General features: G+C 40.9%; 1 pseudogene; it reads right to left on the bottom strand.

Annotated features, from left to right (window-relative positions):
- Positions 1–276: 276 nt before the first annotated feature.
- LOC101570589 overlaps positions 277–11,217 on the bottom strand; it is a 49,892-nt pseudogene continuing 38,951 nt past the window's right edge.

The following is an 11,217-nucleotide window of genomic DNA, read 5'->3' on the forward strand; positions in this document are numbered from 1 at the left end:
GTACATTTCAACTACAAGGCTAAGGAATAAACAAAATTCATATTTTGGTAACAGTGTTTTTATAAAATGAAAAGGTCTCTATTAAAATACACTTTTCACTGGGAAAAAATGAATAATAGACAAATGGATCTACACAAAATAAACATTAACTTTGGTAGATTTCAGTGGAGGACAGTCCACTAGTAAGCATATTTGCCCTTATTCCCCCAGTTGGTCAATTTCTGAGCTTAGAATTTTAAAAATCTTTTTGAGATTTTATTATGTTGAGATTAGTTTTCATTCCACATCATCTTCAGCCAAGTTCTGAGCACTTAAAATTCTCTAATCGTTTGGAGCTCAGTGAGAAGCTTCTGGAACACCAGTAGTGGAAGAGTTTGCTGTAACACCTGCAGCAACTGCTGTGGCTGTCCACATACAGCAACTGAATTTGTCAGATGGTCCACACCCTTCTCATATTCACCTTGAGCCAGTAACTCTTCACCAAGCTGTATTTGTTCAAGGAAATTTTTCTGAACAGCTTCTGCATCTTTAAGGTCAGGTAACTTAGAAAGTCCAGCTCTCTCTTTGGCAAGCTTCTGTTCCTTTCTTCATTCTCAAAGCCTATTCTTGAAGTTGGGATCACTTCGCCTCTTGCCATCGAAGTAAATGCAGTACCTGATGAAGAGGGCCCCACACACACTGGCGGCGATGACGCTGTTCGGACCCACCACCTCCTTTCGACTTCACTGTGCCCGGCGCAGCGGGCCCACACCAGAGAGATTGGCCACTCTGATTAAACATTTAGAAAGTTCACCCTTGCAGCTAAGATACATCTATAGTATAAGAGGCATGGGTGAAAGCAAGGAGACAAAGTAAATTGCTCCTACAATTCAGGTAAAACTCTGGGGAAGTAGTGATATAGGGGAAAAAAATGAAACTCCCAACCTGAAAGGTACCTGTGAAGAGTTTGTGTTCTCTAAAACTAAAGAATGGATTTTAGGAACAAATGGATGGTAAGAGCAGAATATATTTATTTGGGGAAAGAAAGCTTCTGTCCAAGAGGAGGACAGAAGGAGGGCCCAAGTGGGTTGTCTCTGGGAAGCTGTCTCTTCTAGTGACTTTTGTAGAGTAAAACCACGTGATGAGGCAGGCCTAAGGTGGTGGAGAACATGGGAACTCACTTAGGTGGGCATGAGGTGGAACAAAACTAATGAGATTACAAACACCATTGCTCAGGTAAAATTGCTTAAATCCAGTACAAAATGAGGAAGTGAGTCACAAAGCAAGTGGGCATGAATGTGGGACAGTTTCTCTTCCTGTTGGGGGTTGGGTTAGTGACTCTTGGGTAATGACCTCTTTCAGGGTAATTGATACTTATTTAGAATATCAATCTCTGATGCCCATCCTTAGGGAAGTATGTAGCTGCATTTGTGTACTTTTTTGTCTAGAGGTTTGGCCCACAGTGGGGAGTGTCTGTCTCTTCCAAAGTTGTAAAGTCACTTTGTTTTCCATATTGTCTCCTTGAGGGCCTGGCCATGTCTGACTGCCTAAAATATTTCTATCTAATTCAGCTGTCTGTAAGAGTAGTAGGAGTAGCTATGGTAAACACATTAGCTACAGGATCTCTTTTGCAGAGAGCAAGAGGATAAACTGATGAATTCCATATGAACTTCAAAGAGGTGACTTAAAGATGACTCTGAACTGAGTCAGGAAGAGTTTTGGAAGAAGAACAAGGTTTTATATTTGTGCATGTTAAGTTTGAAGATGTCTATTGGAAATCCAAATGTGAATCTAGACCTTGGAGTGAGATGTGCACTGGAGTACAAGTAATTTAATTTTGGCATGTGGATAATATTGAAAGCCATAACTCTTGTTGAAATCAACACTGGTTCCTGACTCTCTCCCTGTGTACTTTGAATCATGCATCAAGATTTGATATAGTTTGAGCAACAGGTGCTGATGATCCATTTGATAATGAATTATTCATTTGATAATGAATGTGGTCCATGGGAGATGCTTGAGGACAGAATGCATGGGATACCAATATGCAGTGCTGACAGTATGAATCTTGCAGTGCACAGGTGAAGGCAGGCACTGTTACCATGGTCTCACATGGTTTATAAAGGTTAGTTGAACTAACTTCACTTTAAAACATTTCTCTCCTTTCAGGCTAAGAAAGGTCTGGCTCTTAAATTTCTTCTATATCCAACATTACAATTTGTTGGACCTAGAATTTGTGTTTATGGAAACAGTCTTTGTTCTCTGTTATTTTGCTTTTGACCACTCTACCTGCCAAGTTATTAGAGTTTTAGAGTTTATCCTTTAATAAAAGTAATTATTTTACATAAAATGATATGAATAGATCTTAAAAGAGGGACATTATTTAATCCCATTCATTATAGATGATGCTGGCTAAATACTAGAGAGTAAAGTCACAAATCCCCCTATATTCGAGCAACTGATGATTCCTCATTTGGGTAAAATGGATGAGGCTCTTCAGTCTGGCTTGGATGCCCTGACCCAGAGGTCACTGAATATTGAGTCATATTTAGAAAACAGTTTTGCAAAGATCAGTAAGTCTGTCCAAATGTTGATTATTCCTCAACTTTACAGGCTGAGATTTTAATAACTGGTGTATAATTACTTATTCATAAAGTGATATTAATAATTAATTGAGGACTATTACTCTTCAGCTAGTCATAAGAAATTGTACAAAGTATATGAATTCATTAATTTCCTTGAATGTATAAATGTTAACTATTTAATCTCCAAAGGTTAAACAAATATTTTAATTTATTATTATTATTGTTAGATATTAACATTTAAATAATCTTTGGAATCATTCAGCTTCACATACTAGTGTATTTTGAGATCTTGTCTTCAAGGGTATAAAAATTAGGGTGGGACAGAGTGCTGAGCAATAAGATATTATAAATAGGTAAAGTTTTAAGAAATATTATTTGTTCTTAATGAGGGATGTGAAATTATTTAAATATATGTTAGGTGGTACATTCCATAAGGTAGGATTTCCCAAAATTTGTAAATAACGTATCTGCAGAGATGAAGATTGAGCTCAGATCTGTTAGGATTTTCAGCAGTGCAATAAAGAGGAAAGATGAAAGAGACCTTATTAAACTCTAACAACATGGAGAGAATCCAAGGAGGGTGGAAGGGATCCTCTGACCTGAGACAAGGAAGACTGAAATTTATATGGACTTTTCTGTAGGTGGAGTTTAAAGGGCAGTTTCAATTACATGTAAGGAACTGATTGTGATCTCTCCTGTGTGCACAGTATAAAGGTGGGAGGAAACTGTGTCCAGGACTGGATTGGGGAAGAAGGAAGAAGCATTCACTGGGAAGACAAACTGCTGTTTCAAGGGCTTTAACCATGTTATATGACCACCATAATAATTTATCAATTTATACTAGGGGCACAACCTATCAAGATCAATTTGAGGGGTCAGCAAGACAGCTCAGCAGACTAAATGCCTGCTTAGACAAGAGCAGGGACCAGGGTTAGATAACCACTAACACATGCTGCATGGCCCTGCCCCCAATCAGGCTGAGTTGGATACCAAGTCCAGGTGTGGTCGTGCACACCTGTAATCCCAGTGCTGGAGAGGCTGAAATTAGGAGGATCATTGCAAGTCTGATCTGTGTAGTGAGACCCTGCATTAAATATATAGAAAAAAAATCCTTCTGGGAAGTGTAAATTAAGTAAGAGGATAGGTTTGTTTCCAGAGGACTTTGCAGAGCCTCTCATTTAGTGGGATTACCCATATCATCACCAAAAGGGATTGTTTCATGATGTATTTCCCAGGGTTCCCTACCTGCCCTTCTAGGGGAACATATTATCCTGTTACAAATCTTCTGTGTTGGGCAGGACAATACAGATTGAAACACAATAATGGAAAGTTTTTTTCCCCCTGAAGGACTTAGATATTTCCATTCTCTTAGCTTCCCTAATCTCATTAGTTTTTTTCCTTTTCATGGCTCAATTCAGCCTACTTTTTAAAGACCCAGAGAAAGTCTGCTTTTCTTTAGCCCCACTTCCTCCTACAGCCTCTGTTATGTTGACTACTTAAAGCAAAGACTCTGTATTTTCTTTTTAATGTATTTGGTACAGGTTCTCACTACACAGCTCAGACTCATAGTGATCTTCCTGTTTTCAGCCTTCCCAGTGCTGGGATTTTTACAGGATTGCACTACCATGCCTGGACTCAGTGGCTCAGTATGCCTGGGGGTAGGGCCAGGGCAGATTGTAGTGATGGGGATCAAAACCCTAGTCCCTGCACTTGTTCAAGCAGATGATTAGTCTGCTGAGTTATCTAGCTGGCCTGAGACTCTGTATTTTGCTTGTCTTTTAGTACTCTTGTCCAGTTTCCCCAAACTGTCTACAAAGAGCTTTAAAATTAGGTTTTCTCTTCAGTTCTTTTGCACCACTCTCAACTGGATATTGGATTAATCACTTTCCTATTCCTGAGACACAAATCGGACTCTTGCAACTTAAAGGAAGAGGTTCATTTTGGTCATAGTTTCCATCTATATGCAGTTGGTTCCATGATATGACAGGGGAACATGGGTGGCTGCTCAAGTCATGGCTGTCCGGAAGTGGAGAGGTCAGGAGGAAATGGGAAGTGTGTATGAACTCCAGATCATGCCTGTGACCCACCTCTTCTGACAGAACCACACATTTTATAGCACATTCAGCTTTGAACTCTTCAGGGATGACTCCATTGAGGATTATAGCACCTGTGTAATACAGTCACCTTCCAAAGACTTCAACAGGCTTTGGAGTGCCCAGCTTTCCAAAGAGCTTGAAGGTTATCTTGCCTTTCTCCATAAAGAATTCAGTCTTAGAAACACAAATTATAGGCCAGAAAAGATCAGCTGTACTTAGAGCATTGGAGGCATTAAGATGTACTGACAGCCTGGTGCCTATAGGAATGTATGGGAGAGAAATAATTTGTGTCCACTTTCTCTGTGCACCTCATTAGAGTGGAGTAAAGTTCTGGTATGTTTCCCCCTAGTAGACTGCATGAAGTGCCACTTTGAGCAGAATGGAGCTCTGTGAATAATTGTGGGTTTTAGTGTGAAATATTGGCCTGGGTTCTGTATTTTACCACATAAAGGACCAGGCTTTGGAATGTCCAGCTTCCCAAAGGACCTGGACCTTAGCAGGCCTTTCTCCACTAAGATCTCACTGTTAGAAACACAAATCATAGTGCAGAAAGGATCAACTATATTTAGAGCATTGGAGGCATTAAGATGTACTGCCAGTCGATGCCCATAGGTATGAATTGGAGAGGGAATCCGCATCCAGCTTCTCTGTGCAAGCAACTAGAATGGCAGCAACTTCTGTGATGCTTTCCCCTAAGAGACTGCACAAGGTGCCACTCTGTGCAAAGTGTGACTCTGAATAACTGTGTTTTCCAGTGCGAATTTTTGGCCTGAGTTCTGTGTTTCATTCACATGGCAACAGGCTTTGGAATGCCAGTCTTCCCAAAGAGAGTGGAGCTTATCTGGCCTTTCTTCATTAAGAACTCACTCTTAGAAACACAAATCATATGGCAGAAAGGATCAGCTCTATTTAGAGCATTTGTGGCATTAAGATGTACAGGTGGCTGGGTGCTGATAAGAAAGAATCTGAGAGAAATAATTCATGTCAGGTTTCTCTGTGCAACAATTAGAGTGACATAAACTGGGATGGTTTCCCATAGAAGATTGCATAGGATGCCACTCTGTGCTAAGTAGGGCTTTGTGAAAAACTGTGATTAAATGTGTGAAAATTGGCTTGTGTTGTGTGTTTCACTGTATAAGGGAACAGGCTTTGGAATGCCTAGCTTTTGAAAGGGCCTGGAACTTCTCTAGCCATTCTCTACTATGAACTCACTGATAGAGGCACAAATATTAGGGTGGAAAGGATCAGCTGTATTTAGAGCACTGGTGGCATAATATGTACCGACGACCTCGAGCCCATAGGAATGAATGGTCTAGAAAGCATCTGTGTCCAGTTTCTCTGTGCAATCAGCTAGAGTGGCAGCAACTACTGGGATGCTTTCTCATAGGAGACTGCACAAGATACCCCTGAGGGCAGACTGGGGCTCTGTGAATAACTGAAATTTTCAGTGGAAATTTGTGGACTGGGTTATGTGTTTCACTGTAAACAGGAACAGGTTTTGGAATGCCTCACATCCTAAAGGGTGTTGGAGCTTAGCTGACCTTCTCATATAACTGGCACCATTAAGTGTTTGATTATAGTAAATACATAAAGCAGTTGCACAAATGCTAATCTATCTCCTATGAGAATAGTAGCTTACAAAGAATTTATTCTCCAGCTTTACAACATTACTAAGGCATGCTTACAGACAGGTTAGCTCCTCTTTTCCTGTTCCCCATGGAAGCAGGGACCACACATTCCCCTTCTGTCCTACATCCCTACCCCTCACTTACTAGTTTTTGTATTGTATTTTCAATTTTCTTACACACATTCTGCTTGGTTTTGTCTGATTAGTGTCAGGGTACGTGGAAGGTATGTGAAACACCACTCAGGATCTAAGAGCCGGAAGAACTGTGGTCTTTGTTCCTATTCACTCTTCTTTCTACTCATGCCTTTTGGTCAACCACCACCACAATTTTGGTTTATAGTCACTTTTTTGTTCAAATATACAGACAACTGTATTTTACCTCCCTTTTCTATCACTCTGAGTTTAATTAGGAAAATACTGAACAGTAATTGAGAAATCTTGGTCCAAAGAATTACTCATATTTGGGCTAGTGAGATAGCTTGGTGGTCTAAGTGCCTGCCTGGAAAGCACAAGGACCTGGGTTTCATCCTTGGTACTGCACACCATGCTGGCCATTAGAGGCACATGCCTGTAATCTCAGAGCTGTGGAGGCTGAGATAGCAGGATCACTACAAGTTTGAGCTGTGTAGCAAGATCCTGTACCAAATAAATAAATAAATAAATAAATAAATAAATAAATATTTATTTATTTATTTGCATTTATGTAGCTATTTAGTACTGGAAATTAAACTCAGGTCCTTGCAATTGCCAGGCAGGCACTTCTGCCTCTGAGCCATCTCCCCAGCCCCAATAAATAAATATTTAAAAAAGGATTATTCATTTTAATAGAGGTTAGAATAATGAGGTATTAGCAAAGAAGTGAAAGGAAGGGCCAGCTAGACAGCTCAGTGGATTAAAGTGCCTGGTTTGAGAAATACAGGGACCAGGGGTTCCATCCCTAGCCTGCAGTGCTGGAGCCACCCCCATCCCCGCCCCTGACCCCAGGGTGCAGTGAGACAAAGATTGAGACTGGGCGTGCGTGGAAGCACATGCCTATAATTACAGAACTTGGGAGGCTAAAAACAGGAGGATCACTACAAGTCCAATCTGTAGTGAGATCTTGTATTAAATAAATAAATAAATAAATAGATAGATAAATAAATAAATGGAAACTGGGTGCATACCTGTATCCCAGCACTCTGGAAGGCCATAGTAGGATGGCAAGTTCAAGCCCACCTGAGAATTAAGGAGCTGACCTTTCTCCATTAAGAACTCCACTCTTAGAAACACAAATCATAGGGCAGAAGGGATCAGCTGTAGTTAAAGAATTGGTGGAATTAAGATGTACAGACTGTGTAGTGTCCATAGGAACTAATCAAAGAGACAGAATATATGTCCAGCTTTCTGTGCAAACAGCTAAATTGAAATTAACTTCTGGGATGTTTCCCCATCAGAGACTGCACAAGATGCTACTCTTGGCACAGTGGGGATCTGTGAATAACTGTACTTTCTATCGCCAAATTTTGGCCTGGATTTTGTGTTTTAATGTATACAGGAATAGGTTTTTCAATGCCTGGTTTTCAAAAAGGCCTGGAGCTTATCTGTCCTTTCTACCTAAGAATTCACTTGTAGAAACACAAATCATAGGGTATTAAGGATCAGCTGTATTTAGAACACTGGTGTCTCTAACATGTACTGATGGTCAGGTGTAATTAAGAATGAATGGAAGAGAAAGTACCCGTGTTCAGTAACTGTTGAAGAAGCTAGAGTGGCATCAATGCTTTCCCCTAGGAGACTGAACATGATGCCATTCTGGGCTGACTGGGGCTGTGTGAAGAAGTGTGCTTACTGTGAATTTTTAACCAGAGTCCTGTGTTACACTATATACTGGAATGGGCTTTGGAATGCCTGGCATCCCAAATGTACTGAAGTTTACCTGGATGTTCTCTATTAAGAAATAACTGTTAGAAACACAACTTGTAGGGCAGAAAGGTTCAATTGTATTTAGAACATTGGTGACATTAATGTGTACTGATGGCCGTGTGCCCACAGGAATGCATGGCAGAGAAGGAATACATGTCCAGTTTCTCTGTGAAATCCACTAGAGTGGCAGCCTACTGGGATGCTTTCTCTTAGGAGACTGTACAAGATGCCACTGAGGGCATACTGAAGCTCTATGAATAACTGAAGTTTTCAGTGCGAAATTTTGGACTGGGTACATGTTTCACTGTATACAGGAACAGGTTTTGGAATGCCTCATTTCCCAAAAGGTGTTGGAGCTTAGTTGATCTTGCTCCATTAAGAACTCCACTCTTAGAAACACGAATCTTAGGACAGAAATGATGAACTATAGTTACAGCACTGGTGGAAATTAAGATGTAAAGACTGTGTAGTGTCCATAGGAACTAATTGGAGAGAAAGAATCTGTGTCTAGATTTCTGTGCTAGCAACTAGATTGGCATCAACTTCTGGAATGCTTTTCCCTAGGAGACTGAACAGGATGCCACTCTGGGCTGACGGGCTGTGTGAATAAGTGCAGTTTCCACTGTGAATTTTTAACCAGAGTCCTGTGTTACAGTGCATACTTGAACAGGCTTTGGAATGCTAAACTTCCCAAATGTACTAGAGTTTACCTGGCTGTTCCCTATTAAGAAGTCACTGTTAGAAACACAACACATAGGTTAGAAAAGGATCAGCTGTATTTAGAGCATTGGAAGGATGAAGATAAAATGATGGTCTATGCCTTTAGGAATGAATGTGAGAGACAACATCCATGTTCAGTTTCTCTGTGCAAGAAGCTAGAGTGGCATGAACTTCAGGGATGCTTTTCCCTAGAAGACTTCACAAGATGCAACTCTGAGCAGAGAGGTGATCTGTGAATAATGGTTCCTTCAAGCGTGAAATTTTACCCTGAGTCCTATGTTTTGCTGCATACTGGAACAGGCTTTAGAATGCCCTGCTTCCCAAAGGTCCTGGGGCTTAAGTGACATTTTCAATTAAGAACTCACTCTTACAAACACAAATCATAAGCAAGAAAGCGTCAGCTGTATTTAGAACATTGGAGGCATTAAGATGTATTGTCAGTCTGTTGCCCATTGCTATTAATGGAAGAGAAGGTAGCCATGTCCAGTTGCTCTATGCAAGTGGCTAGAGTGGCATGAATTTCAGGTATGTTCCCCCAGGAGACTGAACAGGATTCTACCCTGGGCAGTGTAGGCTCTGTGAGTAACTGTGGGTTCCATTGTGATTTTTTAACCCAAGTCTTGTGTTTCACTATATACCAGAGCAGACTTTGGAATGCACTGCATTCCAAAGGGCCTCAAGGTTATGTGCCTTTTCTCCAATAAGAACTCATTCTTAGAAACACAAAACACAGAGCAGAAAAGAACTCACTCTTAGAACTTAGTTATATTTAGAGAATTGGAGGCATTATGATGTAGTTATTGAGTGATGCAAACAGGAATGAATGGGAGAGAGATTATCCATGTCCACATGCAAGAGCTAGAGTGGCATGAACTTCTGGGATGCTTTCCCCTAGGAGATTGTACAAGATTCTACTCATGGTATAGCGTGCTGTATGAATAACTGTGGTTTACATGTGAATTTTTAATCAGAGTCCTGTGTTTCACTGTATATGAGAACCGACTTTTGGAAGCCCCTTGCCTGGGGCTTAGGCATTTCTCCTTTAAGCACTCACTTTTAGAAATACAAATCATAGGGCATAAAGTATCAGCTGTATTTAGATTATTAGAGGCATTAATAAGTAAGGATGGCCTGGTGCCCATAGGAATGAATGGTAGACAAATTATCCTTGTTCTATTTCTCTGTGTAAGCTCCTAGAGTGACATGAACTTCATGGATTGCTGGATACTGCACAAGTTGCTGCTCTGGACAGAATGGGACTCTGAATAAACTTGGTTTACAGTGTAAATTTGTAACAAGAGTCCTGTGTTTCACTGTATAAGGGAATAGGCTTTGGAATGCCCAGCTTCCCAAAGAGCCTGGAGCTTAGGCAGCCATTCTGCATTAAGAACTAACTCATAAGATGCCCAGGCCCAGCGTGTGAGTGGGACCTTCCACAAGCTCACTGGAACCTCCTTCATCAGATAGGCCAGTGTGGAACCCTACAGCAGAACTCCCTGCAGAGAGGCAAGGGGCAAGACCGACCCAGGAGGAGAACATCTTGCCAGAGGGGCACAGAAGGTCCACTTCCACAGGATACAGCAGGAAGAGGGGGAGAACAGCAGCCAGACCCACCTGAATGAGTTTGAACTTGGTAGATCCAGACTCAGTAAGCTGAGACACTTAGCTAGACCCAGATAAATGAAAGCATCCTCTCTTTTTTTTTCTTGATGGAGAAAGGGGGCAATGGGTAACCAGGATAAATGAGTCTGTCCGGAAGACTACAGGTACAAAAGAGACCTGAAAGCTTCTCTTCTGGAGGATCAACAACCTAAGTTTGCAGACCAAAAATTAGAGAAATAGAAGGGTGGCAAGGACAGCCAACATTTTGATCCTAGCCTTTCAAGGTCAGTGAAGAATCAGGACATAGGAGAACCTATAGTGCAACATCATGTAACTCAGTTGTGTTCCAAATTTTCTGATCAAGGAGATTATAGGGTCACAGAGCAACATGATCAATGATGTAGAGTGTGCCTATGGAGAGTCACATGGAAAGAAAACATTCTCTCAGGCTTTCACAGAGAGCAAATTGGTCAAGCAATGGCTGTGACTCATGCACATGGCTGATGATGACAAAGGATCTGCAAACTGTGGTACAGGGCTACAGGATAAATCCTGATGGTACTTGACTGACCTTATCAGATACAAAAGGTATATTTCTTGTTATATTGGTGTTGCTTTATCTTGGTCTTAACCATCCAGCAGAAAAGTATAAAAACAAGGTATATAAAGTAAAGCCATATTAATATGCTGAGCTGTGAAAGGCTCA

The sequence above is a fragment of the Octodon degus genome, unplaced genomic scaffold (genome assembly GCF_000260255.1).
Source record: "Octodon degus isolate 3935 unplaced genomic scaffold, OctDeg1.0 scaffold00007, whole genome shotgun sequence".
Taxonomy (NCBI): domain Eukaryota; kingdom Metazoa; phylum Chordata; class Mammalia; order Rodentia; family Octodontidae; genus Octodon; species Octodon degus.